Here is a 14,335-nt window from a genome sequence, read left to right on the forward strand (position 1 = left end):
AATAAATTACTTCTCCAGAGAAAGGTGTACCTGTAAAACATAAGGCTGATGCATTGAGCAACATTAAATGATCTAGATATGAAAAATTTTTCACAGTTTGCAGCTGGCATAGGAAAGCATGGCTGATTCCTAGGAGATGCCCAGGCATGTTTAACTGTACTGCAGGCACTTGTTTTTTCCAAAGTCCTGTTCTCCCAGGAAATTAGCCTGTCCTGACATACCTGCAGTGTTCCCACCTGCCAGACCAATGTCTGACTTCTCCATTTTTTTTAGCCCCTTCAGAAAAAAAAGGAGCTAATTAAAATTCAGGGCTACTTGGTACAGGCTGCCTACACAGTGTTTCCTTTCTTGCTGTGAAAGCCTGTCTATGTTGCTCTGTTCTTCTCCTCCTCCTTCACCACTGATTTGTGCCCTGCTGATTTTGGAGATGAGGCAGGAATGGCTAAATGTGACACGCATGCCTTGCGAAGCCCAGCCATTCCTGATAGGGGGTTCGTGGTTTTAGGAGTTTACCTTACTGAGAGTTAAGCTCACCCATTTCCCCAGGACTGTGCTCAAATCTGCAAGGGTCACACCACATTTGGCTTCTCTCGGTGTTTGCGAGGTTGTGCCAATGCCACGCTGGTGAGTGCTGGTTGGGAGCTGAAAGGTGCAGTCACCTGTGGTTGGTGGCCTTAGAAAATACAGGGTGTTACATGTTGAGAGAGGGTCAGAACTCGGATGTGAGATCCGTAATACTGAGCTGAACAGATGAAGCAGTAGAAGCTGTATTCTCCTGGGAAGGGGGTGGGAAGGGAGTTGCCAGTCAGTGAGCTCATTTTGCCCACAAAGTCAGAAGAAAATAGTTTTTGTTGTGCCAAGGGCTCCAGCAGTGTGAGTTGCTCCTGGGCACCTCTAAAGGTCTAAACATGTCCCCCTCTTCCAGCATTTCAGCTCTCATTTCCAAATTTCCTGTATTTCCCATCTCTCCTTTCAAATACTGCCCCTTTTCCACCATGCAATATATCCACTGATATTGTCCTTTCATCTGTTCTTCCAAGACCCCTCTACATGCGTGGCTGCATAGACATCAGTATGCCACTTATGTCTGAATGCTACCTGCTGACGTCCTCTGTCTTTCTCTGGAGGCACCAAACTGTCTATCTCAATCTTCCTTTATGTCCTTGATGTATGCCGTCCTTCCTTACTGCTTTGCTGTTCCTTCCTGCCTTCATCTCTCTGCTTCTCCCTCCTTACCTCATCTCCTGAGTGCCAACAGACTTTTTGCTTCTTAAGGGAGTCACCTGAAAACTGCTGGTGGTGTTCCCGTCTCACAGGTCATTACACTACTTTTAGCCTCCCTCCTCCCTCAACACCGCTCTTGATATCTCACGAGGCCCTTTTCCAGCTCCACTATCTATCCCTTAAGGAAGAGGAGGAGAGATGCCTTGTCTTCTGGGCTGGGAGCCAGCTCATGGTAGAAGGGGACCAAATGGAAAAAGAACAGAGAGGGTGCAGACAATAGGCTTGAATGAAGTTGTGACTTTTCTATCAGTAGCTCCATGTAGGAGACTTTCCCCACAGGACAAGTGTCCGCTCTGCTGAATCCAGCTGTCCAAATAACCAATATTGTCTCTATAGTAAAGGCAGGATTCAATTTAGGATAGGATGGTGTGATGCCAGTCCAGGCTCACTCATAAATTTTTATGAGTCAGAGAAATAGTTCCTTTTAAGTGTTGGACTTATAGATGTTACTCGCCTCCTGAGATTTTCATCGCTCTTGGCTGGAGCTTTCAATGCATGAACACGTCTATGAGGGTGCTCACAGATACTAATTCTAGCCTAGGGAGAGATCCAAGCATTTTGAAGGTAAGCCCCTGCCCTGAGTAGCAGCCGACCTCTCTGCAGAGGACAGCTAAGGAGATCAGCCTCTCCTGGCTGACAGCTGCCTGTGAACAACCCCCTGTTTCTCCGCCAGAGTTGTCTTGCATTCATTCTCTTATAAAAAAGTGCTTTCATCTGGTTCAGACTCAGCCTATTCACATTTTACCTTCTTAAAACTGTTGCCTGAGCACTGACATTGTACATGTGCCTTGCCCTGCATTTTGGATGTTTCGGAATAGCTGGAGTAAACCCATTTCTAATCCTAAACCAGCGGCTGTGACTCAGTTGGTAGGACTTAACACCCTGCTAAGATAAACATGCCACTGTTGTGATCTGTGCTTTTATAATGAAAGGGTAGGGAGGCGGATCCTGCATATGAACAATAGACTTTTGTATGGCAGCGGCTCTGAAGTCTTAAGAGCCATTTACTGGAAACTGCTTGACTGCATACTGGTTGTTCACATGAGCATGCATCAGAAATTCCTTGCACACACCCATGATGTGGGCTGGGAGGATGGGACTCTGTTAGCAACCCAAACCATGTACTTTCATCTTTCCTTTTTGGTTCAGAGGTGGCTGCTCATGTTATTAATGTCCACTGTCAAGCCAGCACAAAAAAAGGGGTCTTTAATGCTCAGCCAGGAAGCCCCTGCTTTTGAAAGGCTATCACAAAGACTTGTGACCAATTTATCTCCTTGTGGAAATAAAAGGGGAAGGAGAATGAGGCTTGGTCCCAGAGAGCAGGGTTGCTTAAAGGCATATCAGTGTAGACATGCCAGGATTTGGAGGTTCTTACTCGCCAGTGCCTTCCACCTTTCATTTGTCCATTGGTTGCACCCATGGAGACTGGCATAAGAGGAATATTTACCAGCTATTTGCCACCCACTTGCCATCGATGTAAATATCTATGGCAGATAAAAGGAAAAGGTAGCATGAGTCTCTTCCTCTGTAAGGCTTGCTGCCCCTCACTTGTGCTTTTTGTCACTGAATATACTGAATGTATGGGGTCATAACCCCATATAAAAGCAGGAGCTACCAAGCTGCAGAAGTGCAAGCAGGGGCTCTTGAGAGTGAAACACAAAAAAAGGGCAGTTCTGTACAAGCTGGTGTGCAGTATGGCATGAGAGAAAGGGGTTGTTATAGGCAAAAAAGAAGATATATTGGAATTAATCAGAATTGGCAATTTTGTTGTTGTTTTCTTTCCTGCAGTAAATTTTGACAATATTAACTTCTTCCCTGTCCCCGTAGATATCACCAAGTGCCTAGGGCAGGTTATTACCTGTTTTACCTGGCCTTTTCTGTGACACAAAATATGGGGAAGCTCCATAACCTTCCCCTAGGGTGACAGAGAGTCTCCCCCAGGCCTGAGCAACAGACTCCTTCCCTTGCTCCAGTATCGGTAAATTATGCAGCCATCCAGGACACTAGATTTCTCTACCAGCCGTCCCTGACCCTTTTCCTCCCATCCGCAGCCCTGCCTTCTCCCACACACGTCCCTCCAACTGCAGGCCCATTAGTCTGCGTCTCCTTGCATTCAATCAAATCAAATTACCTTTTCAAGTGGCTTCCTGTACTGTGAAATTATGGAGCTATGATAGACCTCCCTGGAAACAGGTACCAGAGTCCAGCTGGGAACGTCTTGACGGTTGCTGCTATGACCAAGCTTCACATTTCCCGTCCGTTTTAGGGAGATTAGTGTATTTCTAATCTTGCACCAATCTTTACAGAAACTGCCCCAATATGCTCATGAGGGTTGCAAAACTCCTATCCCATCCTTGATTGGGAACTCCTCCTCATTTTGTCAGTCCTTACGTAAGCCTTGAACCAAGAAGCAAACAGTATTTAGGAAGAGACATACAACTCCACCTCTTGCTTATCGTCTGAAATACGAGTAATTACTATTTTGCTTGCATTCTTGCTTGCATATTCATTTCTCGTGAACTGTTAATATTCCACCAAAGTGCTCCCGCCCCCAGAGAAGTGCTGATATTGCTGATCAGAGTCACTCCGCGCGTTTCACAGAAGCCGTTCCATAACTTCAGGATGGTGGGGACTATCAGTCACCCCCACCAACGGTATGGTGGGCACATAGTAGGGACCTGAAGGTGAAAAGTTACAGTCTATTACTGCCAGTTCCTTAGTCATTTAGCAGTAGCACAGGAATAGTCACTGCATACAGATAGTTTCAGCCTGGATTTTATCTCTGGAAAATCATCCTTGTTGGTTTTTTGCTATTAAGAATCATTCACAGAGTCTGTTCCAGGATTCACTGCAACCACTGGAAGACTGCTGACTTTGGCAACAGTAGCTTTAGTCCTTCATATGCCGGTGGATGGATGCCCTTGGCTTTCCCACATGAGAGAGTTAAAGCTTGGTGAAGTCAGATTAAGCAGGAGGCTAAAGACTTCCGAGCATTGTAGGACAACTCTGGAGAAATGTGTAGGCAAAGTCTGTCAGAGTAGTGGGCAGGAAATCTAGAAGCAATATCTAGTTCCTAACAGACTGCTAACTTTAATAGGCTCTCTGTGAGAAAAGGCATTTCCATTCTGTTCGCTAGATTCCCTAAGGCCCACAAGCAGACCAGAGTGGACTAAATATGTCTGTGGCTACTTTAAAAAAAAATTCAGTATGCTTAACTGTCAGAAATTACAAAAATGATGCTAAACGTGGATTCTTCCATGCCAACCCTCTGGAGGTATGGTAGTTTTAATTATTCAGCATTAAAGACTGACTTAATTAAGTTTTATCTTAAACATTCTCTTCCAGAGATAGCTTTTTAAGTGACTATAAGTGTTTTTCTTAAACAGACCAATAGAAGGAAATCCAGAGTACACTACAGAAGATCTCAGTGCCTTTTCATTGTGAGATCTCTGTTCTGCAAGGGAGAAGAAAATTAGGGAGTAAAACCACATCACATGGAGAAGGAGCACCAGGGAGTTTACTGCAGCAGTTAGAGAATAGCAGACAAACTACTGACCTGTTTTTCTGATTACCAAACCCTTAAACAATCAAACTCTTCACATCTTCTTTTAATGATCAGAGGCAGAAGACACACATTTACAGCTCTCTATTAAAGGACCAGAAATGCATGACGAGGCTTTCAATAAACATACAAAATCAGAATCGTAGAATCATAGAATAGTTTGGGTTGGAAGGGACCTTTAAAGGTCATCTAGTCCAACCCCCTGCCCTGGGCAGGGACATCTTCAACTAGATCACGTTGCTGAGAGCCCCGTCCAACCTGACCTTGAATGTTTCCAGGGATGGGGCATCTACCGCCTCTCTGGACAACCTCTTCCCGTGTTTCATCACCCTCATTGCAAAAATTTCTTCCTTATATCTAGTCTAAATCTACCCTCTTTTAGTTTAAAACCATTCTCCCTTGTCCTATTGCAACAGGCCCTGCTAAAAAGTTTGTCCCCGTCTTTCGTATAACCCCCCTTTAAGTATTGAAAGGCCGCAATAAAGTCTCCCCAGAGCCTTCTCTTGTCCAGGCTGAACAACCCCAACTCTTTCAGCCTTTTTTCATGAGAGGCGTTCCATCCCCCTGAGCATTTTCGTGGCCCTCCTCTGGACCCGCTCCAACAGGTCCATGTCTTTCTTGTGCTGAGGGTTCCAGAGCTGGATGCAGTACTCCAGGTGGGGTCTCACCGGGATGAAATGATAATTAATTTTGATTTTCAGCACAAATTGTTCTGGCTTTGTGCTTAAATATGTCCAATTCCCTCTGATACCTGCAGATCCCTTAAGCTGAGCCTCTGTTGAGCCTTGAGGCTTTTTTATACTATGGCCCCTGGGAATAGCTTTGGTGCCTTTGACCAGCCAGGGATTTTGGCAGTGTAGGGTGCACAGGCTATTTCCCCAAAGGGCCTTCTACAATGGAGAGGAATGGTAAAAACAAGTGGGACTTCTGTATGAATCTAGGTGTTCATGGTAGCTTTTGACTGGCACTGGGGCTGTAAGGAGACACGGTTTGATACGTCATGGTGCAGGCTATAACCTAGCTGTCTGCTGTGCAGAATCTCTCTGCAGAGATGAAAACCCAGCCAGGAGGAGTCATCTGTTTCTTGTCCTTTCCATTGCTATTGGAGAACCACCAGGACCTTAATCCCAGGGGCTGAAAACATTCTTGGTTTTGCAATGAGTGGAGCTCAAGCCTGGGTTTTGGGTTGCAAGCATTCTTTTACAAGTCAAGGTCCTGATATGGGCTTTTAATTAATTACACTTCTAAATCTTCCTCCTTTCTATTTAAGTTTTGGGTGTAGGTGCAGAATTCCATCAGAGATCAGCTTCTGCTAAGACGGAGCTCTTTGGCAGCATGAGTAACTCAAGCCTCAAAGAAATAGATTAAATACTGCAGCCTAAAGAGTTTGCTGAAATTACAATTCAAAATGGGTAAAAGTCCTTTCATTTCAGCTTTTAAACAGAAGCGTGGCTCTCCTAAAGATGTAATCTATGAGGCATGTCAAAGGTTTTTGGCATTTGAAATTATAGCTCCAGTACTGATGAGAGGCTGTCAATTTGTAGCTTTGTGCTTTTTCTCCCTGTGAAAATGAGTAATTTCTTTTAGCCCTCAGTACATCACCAGTATATTGTTGTTTGTGGAGCTGCTTGGATTTAGTAGATGAGAATCAATAAATGAACCATTTACTGACTGTGAAATTGACTTTTATAATTGAGAGACTGCTGAAAATATATGTATATCTGTAGGAAGTGAAAAACAAACTACGTTACATTGTATGTTTGCTGCAGATCTGAAAGAAGTAAGTTGATCCTTTTGGATAAAAGTCACAGAATCACATAAATACTGGATGGAAAGGACCACTGGATGTCACCTACTCCAACCTCCCACTCCAAGCAGTGCTGCCACCAGCACTAAGTCAGATCAGCCATGCCTTTGTTTAGATCAGGTCTTGAGAAACCTCGAAGGATGGAGCCCACACAGCCTTTCTGGTATCCTGTTCCCATGCTGTGCTACCCTCCCAGTGAGGAAATGTTTTCCTTTGTGTAATGCAAAAGTGGTCATTCATGGTTTCTACTTATTTTCAATTTCATGTTAATATTCTTCTGTTAGGAGGAAAAAAGTCCTGCCTGCACAAACTTCGAAGGAAAAGGGAGGGGAAGCTTCTTTCCAATGTCAGAAATCAGGCATCTCAGCTACTTAACTCAATTAATCATCTAGGCTCCCTAAATGCACTCTTTATTAATGGGCAAACAGTGGCACTCCCGGATGGACATTCAGAGGGACCGGACCATGCTAGGTACTGGCCAGAATGAAAGGCCTTCTGCTACTTCATCGCAGGGATTGTTTATGATATCAGCTGGCACTTAAGGTTATGGACTCAGGGTGTTTTCTGCTCATTGTGTGGAATAGACCGAAACATTACTGAATCATAAGCGGAAAAACTGATACGAGGCCTGGAACAACATAACCTGGGGCTGAAATTTATGTTCCTGTGCCAAGGACCACTGCAACATTTATCTCCAACGAAATAATACTGGACAGTGGGAGTTTCCTGCGGACAGTTCTGCTGATGGACCTTACTCCTCAGGCAGGAAGCCCTGTTGCTGAGACTTTTCCCAGAGACACACGTGAGCAACGTGTTCAGCTGCTAGATGCTTATGGAGAGAGCCTATTATTTTACAGACTGCTCAGGTACCTTATGTAGCCTTACACAGTAAGTAGTACAGAGTGGCCTCATAAAGAAAGCAGTAGCTGGTCTACAGGATCCATTGTGAAATTTATGACAAGTAGATGGTAATATAAGCACTTGCTAGAAATGACGGTAGTGCAAAATTAGGCTAATAGTCACGAATCTTGCCTTAGTCTTCATTTTGGGTTCATACCTTGAATCTTTTTGCAGGTAATGGGCTAGTGCAAATCACCGGGTTTAAATAGCTTGTTTTTTGGAGGACTGAGAATTCAGATCTAGATACCGAGTTAGAAGGTCTATTGTTAGGTTTTGTGGGGTTTATATACTTTTCCTACAGAGTTGCCACTAGGCCCTTTTCTCTTGATTGGAGCATTCTGATGCTCCAAACGCTACGGGATTGTACGAACCTCCTTTAAGAAATCAGAAGCACTGTTGACTTGCTGCTCAGGTTTGATGCACTCTTTCTGTCTGGTTGAAGTCTTTCCATCAGATCAGTTCTCAAGTATTGAACTTATTTGACACCTTGCCTCAGTAACTTCCCTGGACTTGCTCAGCATACTAATTTTCCTCAGTGATTCTTCCGTATCAGTTCAGAGGCCGAGAGTCTCACCTATGTCATGGCTGATCTTTCTTTTACCCTGCTTATTGTATCATCTTCCCCCCTCCAGCCTCTGAGCCATGAGTTGATAAAGAGAGAAGCTGAACATAGCAGATATAGGTGACCTGTCAACTTGAACCTGGAAGCCTGCTCCTTCAGCATCTGACTCTGTTTAACAAAAAACAGGCATGGCGAATTATCAAAGAGTTCTGCCTCTGACTTTCTGCTTTTCCCTGAGAACGTGCTGTGAAGACCTATTTAGTATCATGAAGCATATAAAATGAAAAAAAAAAAAGCTGCCTTCCAAGGCTCAAAGGCTCCCTTGGAAGCGTGTTGACAGAGGCTTCATGAAAAAGGAAGCCAGACATCATGTTAAAAGCTGCAAGGTCAGCGTGAAGATCCGTAAGGGTCAATGCAGCTTCAAAAGGGGGGGAGGGGTTAATGTGTAGGTACCGTGTCATGGCATTCTGTGTTTGTATACGCTTACTACTTTTGGCAACTAATACAGAAAACCCTTTATAAACTGGGGCCAGACCAATCAAGTGACCTAATTTTCATCTTATTTAGATGAGCTATTGAGTTTAAAAACCAAGGCAGGAATTTGACAATTTGGTAACATGAAATACCACTTTGTTTGTGTGTGGCTACTAAAATTGCACTGTATTTAGAAATGAGGCAATCAAATAATATTTTTGGGTCCTGTTGTTCCCAAGGAGAGAGAATGTGGGCATCAAGGAGAAAAGTTGAAGGAGAAAAAGAAATGTGGCATACGACTTAAAGAGCTCTTCTAGTTCATCCGTCTGTCCCATGGCAGGATCATCTCTACCTAGGTAATTTCTTAAACATTTGTCTAATCTCTTCCTAAAGATGTCCAAGTAAGGAGGTGGTACGGACCTCCCTTGGCTATCTATTTCAGACCTTTTACAAACTTCTTTGAATATATAACTTGAGTCATTCTTGCATCTGTAGGAACCAATTACTGGAGCCTCACAAATGCCAGGCAGAATAGAGGGGTAACTTTGTATGTCCTGCAGACGACACCCCTGTCTATAAAGTCTTGGATGACACTTCTAAAATCATCTTGAATTCTAATCCTATCTTACTTGTGGTCTCTTCCAGCATCATATCTTCTGCAGATGTAGTCAGCTACTTCTCTATTCAGGCCTCGAGATCATGGATCTGGCATCCAGTAAGCAGGACTAGATCCAGGATAGATGCCTACAAAATCTCACTCAGTATCTCTTTTCACTCCAATCGTGAACTAGGGTATGTAGTCTCTGAGTGTAGCTCGCTCTCTGTGGGTTTGCACACAACCTGCACTGGTTTCATCAACACTCTAGCTTGCTTATGAAAATGTCACGTGAACCAGGGGTGGGAACATAACAAAATAAAGGTAATGTAACTTCTACTGCTTCTCCTCTAGCGACAAAGGCTGTTACCCATTATAGGAAGGAAATTCTATTGGTGTGACATAATTTCTTTTTCTTAACAAATCCATTCTGGCTGCTACTCATTTCCATTTTCCCTTCACAAATATTTTGTAACAAATGGATCTACTTTTTCTTTCTTTTTTTTTTTTCCTTACTTTTTTTTTCCCCTGGGAATTGAAGTTTTGGTGACAGTTGTGCACATTTTCATGCATTTTTCCATCACTTTTTAAAGACACAGGTGATCTTCACAAAAAAAAATTGTCTACAGGAAAAACTTTTTATACTGGAAAGAGGGATGGTAATATGCAAATCTAAGGACAGCTAACTAAATGCACAGGTGGAAAGAGCTGGCTTAGTAAAAAAAACATTTGAAATAAAGGTCATTTAATAGACCTGTATATTGGAGCATGAAAAGAAGTACTAACAGCACTTCTTGTCATGAGATATCAGTGCTGAATTAGGAATATAGAAGTTACTGTTCTTGATGTTGGCAAACACAACTTCATCTAGAAAAACAGTGTCTTATTTTTGCTTGTTTAAGCATAATTTCTCTTTTCTTCTCAGGACAACCAAATTTCAGAAAACTCTGACCAGGCCTTTTTAGGACCATGCAGTTTAGCCTGTCTGAGTTTTCAGATGAATCTTTGAAAAGCAGTCTTATCTGCATTGAAAACGTACACAGGATCCCCGCGATCCAACCTTTGACAAGACGCATGGGTTTGCTATAACAGCAAATCCTCTTTTCCTCCTTGGCAGGTCGCAGTTTTCCATTTGTTTCCTTGTTTTCTGCACCATGTAGTCTTTCAGGTGTTATCACGGTTTTGCACCACATAGCCACCTTCCAGGGAGAGCTGCAGGGAGCTCGTGCGGAGGAACTCCTCAGACTCAGTGCTGTGAAAAGAGCTACAAAACTGCCCTGTTCTGCATTGTTCACTTCCAAGCGTTGAGGGCCCAGCTTCCTTCTGGGGAGACGGGTACTTTGGGCCAGAGGGAATCTAACGTGGTCTGAGCCTTGAAGCTGGGCAGCCACGGCTTGGCATAGCACCATCAATGCTGTCTCAAGTACATCCTCACGCAGACTTCCCCTCTATAAGAATAGGTAACTATTTATGTATCTATTACATTGGGCAGTCCTGCCTACCTAGGCAGCATTGGACCTTCACTGATTCGCAGGAAAGTCACCACTCAAACAAGGTGAACATATTTGTTTGTTTTATCCAAATGGAGAACTTCAACTATCAAAGGAGTGTTTAACGCCCAGTGCTAAAGGAAAAAAAATATTGTATGGCTTTTGCTTATCCTTGGTTTCCCACAAAACAGTGGTGAATGCTCTACAAATAACTGCGCTCATCAATACTCAAGGTCTACTTTACCCAAATTTCCTATTCAAGCAGACATCTAAGGCTGCTTTATAAGCAAATAAAATACAAATGATCTCTTCATCCAACATATAAAGATATTAAAGCCCTCTGGGAACTACACACTGTAATCTTTCTCTTATGCTTACTCAGATGCTCCCCAATGTAAGTTTTTACTGATTGCCTAGAACATCCTTTTGCACAGACCTGCGCATCCATTTGGGGTGTTTGTGATATGCAGCCCGGTAAATCCAGCAAGTTTGAATTAAGTGGGCTGAACGTCACCAAATGCACAAAGTCATACGTGGTGCTTTCTCTTTGTTCCTCTTAAAAGCTAATTGACGGGAAGCTGTATTGCTGGTTGATGAGCTATTTCCGTCTGTGGAGAGGCATGGTTGTCAGTGAAGTCTTAGAGATTCCAGTAAGTTTGTAATAGGAGGAGAAGAATCTAGGATTGTTTCAGTCTCAAAGGTCACATCCGTAACGATGTGAACCAGTGTGTACTTCCACTAAAGGCAATGAGTCTAGGCTGATTTGCAATAGCTGAGCATTACTGCCTGTATGTAATTAATCTGTGGGGTTTGGGTTTTTTTCTGCCTGATTTGGTATCCATTGAAAGCCAAAGTACATTAATGAGACTATATGAATTGCCTGTAAAGGCAGGCATATCTTCCCAGAAGCTTCTGCCTTGCTGATGAGTGTGTAGGAGTACCATGTTGCTAGTCTATCCAAAATGATTCTAAGAGTAAACAGTCCTCTCCTCTTATATTTGACAGGGAAACGTAGGACAGCAGAAACAGCATATTATGAACCCTTCTACTATTTCTGGGGAATTAGAAGCAGATCCACAGAAGAACGTAAGGCTTTGCAACTCTCAGTGCATCACTCTTATGGTGCTTGGGAGAGGAGACCTAGAGCTGGTCTCTGTTCCATGTTTTGCTATTTTGTATTAACCAGTACATAGGATAAAATACAGGATCCAGGATCTAGTCTGCCTGTTTCCTCTTTCCCCACAGGGTGAATACCTGCGTCACTGGATTACAGAATCATTCACATGCTTACTGATTTTCCCCCATCTAATGCATCTTCTGGTCTTTTTGTAAAGTGGGAGAGGCAGAGGTGGATCATATAGACCGTAAGCCAGCAGGCTGGGCACCCTTCTTGCAGGAGGTGAGAGAAATGGGGTGAGTCTCTGCAGAAAGAAGAGGGAATTGAATTTGTTTCTCACAGCCAGTCCTACAGAGGTGTATTAGGCACATCTCAACATACTTGGGCAAAGTCCCTCTGAGAAGATAGGCCATACAGGAAGCATCCCCTAGCCTCTTATTGCTAATTATAGGTGTAATCTACTAAATGCAGCCATCGGGGAAGTGATACTATTTAAAGAACTTTAAGATTGTCTAGCTCTGGAAGGTGCTGTGTAAAATCAGGTGCTAGCCTGGTTTGCATAGACTGTGCTCAGTTATCCATAAACTTCATTGACTGTTTGGTCGGACTTAGGTTTTAAAGATTCCTGGCATCCTTTTATGGATGGATGATTTGGAATCTTAAATGATAGCTTCTTCTCTTTTACTTTGCTTGACTACTTCAGATTTAAGTGCTGAGCTATCATATATTTGAGTGTTGTGAACTGGGATTACATTTTTTTACTTCCTAAAGCCCCCAGAACTTCAACGTGCTGAACTAGAAGAATAGTGTCGTCAACATAGAAAAAAAAACCAAACCATAAAAAAAAAAACCAAATGTCTCCTTTGGAGACATCACATGCAGTCCCAGTCAACCATGCTGAAGAAGAAGGCAAGAATCGGGGAACGGGGCGGGGGAAAGGAGTGATGGGAGGGAAGAGATCCTGTTAAATAGGGAGAGACAAAACCAGCAAAACAAAGGATGAGAAGCCATGTGCTTGCTATCTACAAATAAACACACTACAGAAGGAGATTTATGTAGGTTAAAGGACAACAGTGGTGCAAGATCGAATAACTATGAGGTAGCCACAGTTAAATAGAGGCTGCATATAAGCAAGCTGTCAAACCACCAGAGGAAAGACATTCTGCGATGTCTATCAGAGAAAGTGACCTGAGAGAAACCCAGATAATTTAAAAAATAATTGTATCAGTTTATGGAAGTGACAAATGGCACCTGTCAGACTGAATTCAGTAACCCAAGATGTGCTGCTTAATCCAGTGTCCTGTGTCAACCTTTCAGTAAAAGGGTTGTTTCTTCCTAATTTTCTAGGAGGTTTATTTTCTCCTATGATGGAAATGGGTTACAAAATATGCATTCTGACTGTTGTTCAAGTTGCAAACTAAAATATTCAGGTTCAGTATATGTTACTCACTCAGGAGTGCGCATTCATGCAAGAGGATACTGTTCTAGCAGCTGATAAACTGGAGGAGAGACTGTACTGCTTTCAGCCCCAGGCTGTCTGAAATGATTTTTCAGCGTCCTCCATTCCCTGTGCTCATGAAATCACAAAGACATCACTACCAATTCTAAATATTCAAAATTATAACCAGAACCCTTGCTGTAACTGCTAACATCATCATTTTGTCTTTAAGATAGTAAGATTTCAAGAATCAGAAGTAAAGGATGTCATCTGCCACTTGGTTTTGAAGATACAAGCCTCACTTTTTATAGTTATGAGGATAACAGCTCACTGTGTTTTTTAAAATGAGAACTGAGATCCTTGTACATAATTCTAGAAACTGGGACTTCACAAAAATACCAAATAGCATGAGAAAGAGGGGAAGAAAAACCTCCATCAACATGCCACTTCTTTTTCCAGGCAACAACATAAACCAAACCAACCTCTCCAGAAAGTATTCTGGTGACGTGAGTATTTTTATAACCCATTCTTCCTAGCAATGGGTATGGAGGAAAAAGCAGCAACAGAGAGGTACAATGTGAGAGGGATACTAGCTTGTTGTGGGAGCCGTGCTCAGGAAGGGCGTTAAGGGCGAGAGGCTTCCACACGCAACCTCCATTCCTGGAGGCTCCCAGGACTCTGACTTTGCCCGGGCAGGCAGAGGAGGAGGGACGATCCCTCCGGCTAAATAAGGAAAACTTGGCCCCTGGAAGAAGCGGCAGGCAGCAGAAGAGTTTTGGGGAACTATCTATGACTTCAAATACTTGTTTTTAGCAAACCAGGCCCAACTGCCACCAGCGCAGCCTGGAAACAAGGGCATTTCTACTTGAGAGCAGCCAGCCAGGCTGACACTCCCCTGCTACTTGTAGTGCTAAAAGTAGCAATGTTGAAAGCCCCCCAGTTCTGGACATCATGTTCCAGTTAACAAAAATCAGCCTGACGCTCCTGACTGTGTCCAAACAACTGGGGAGCCTGAACACAAAGTTATGTGGTCAATTAGTCAAACATAACATTGCAAGACTTCTTGACCTTTCAAAACTGGAATGAATTTGCCAAGCAGGAAAGAG

This window comes from Fulmarus glacialis, unplaced genomic scaffold, assembly GCF_000690835.1.
Source record: "Fulmarus glacialis isolate BGI_N327 unplaced genomic scaffold, ASM69083v1 scaffold16289, whole genome shotgun sequence".
Taxonomy (NCBI): domain Eukaryota; kingdom Metazoa; phylum Chordata; class Aves; order Procellariiformes; family Procellariidae; genus Fulmarus; species Fulmarus glacialis.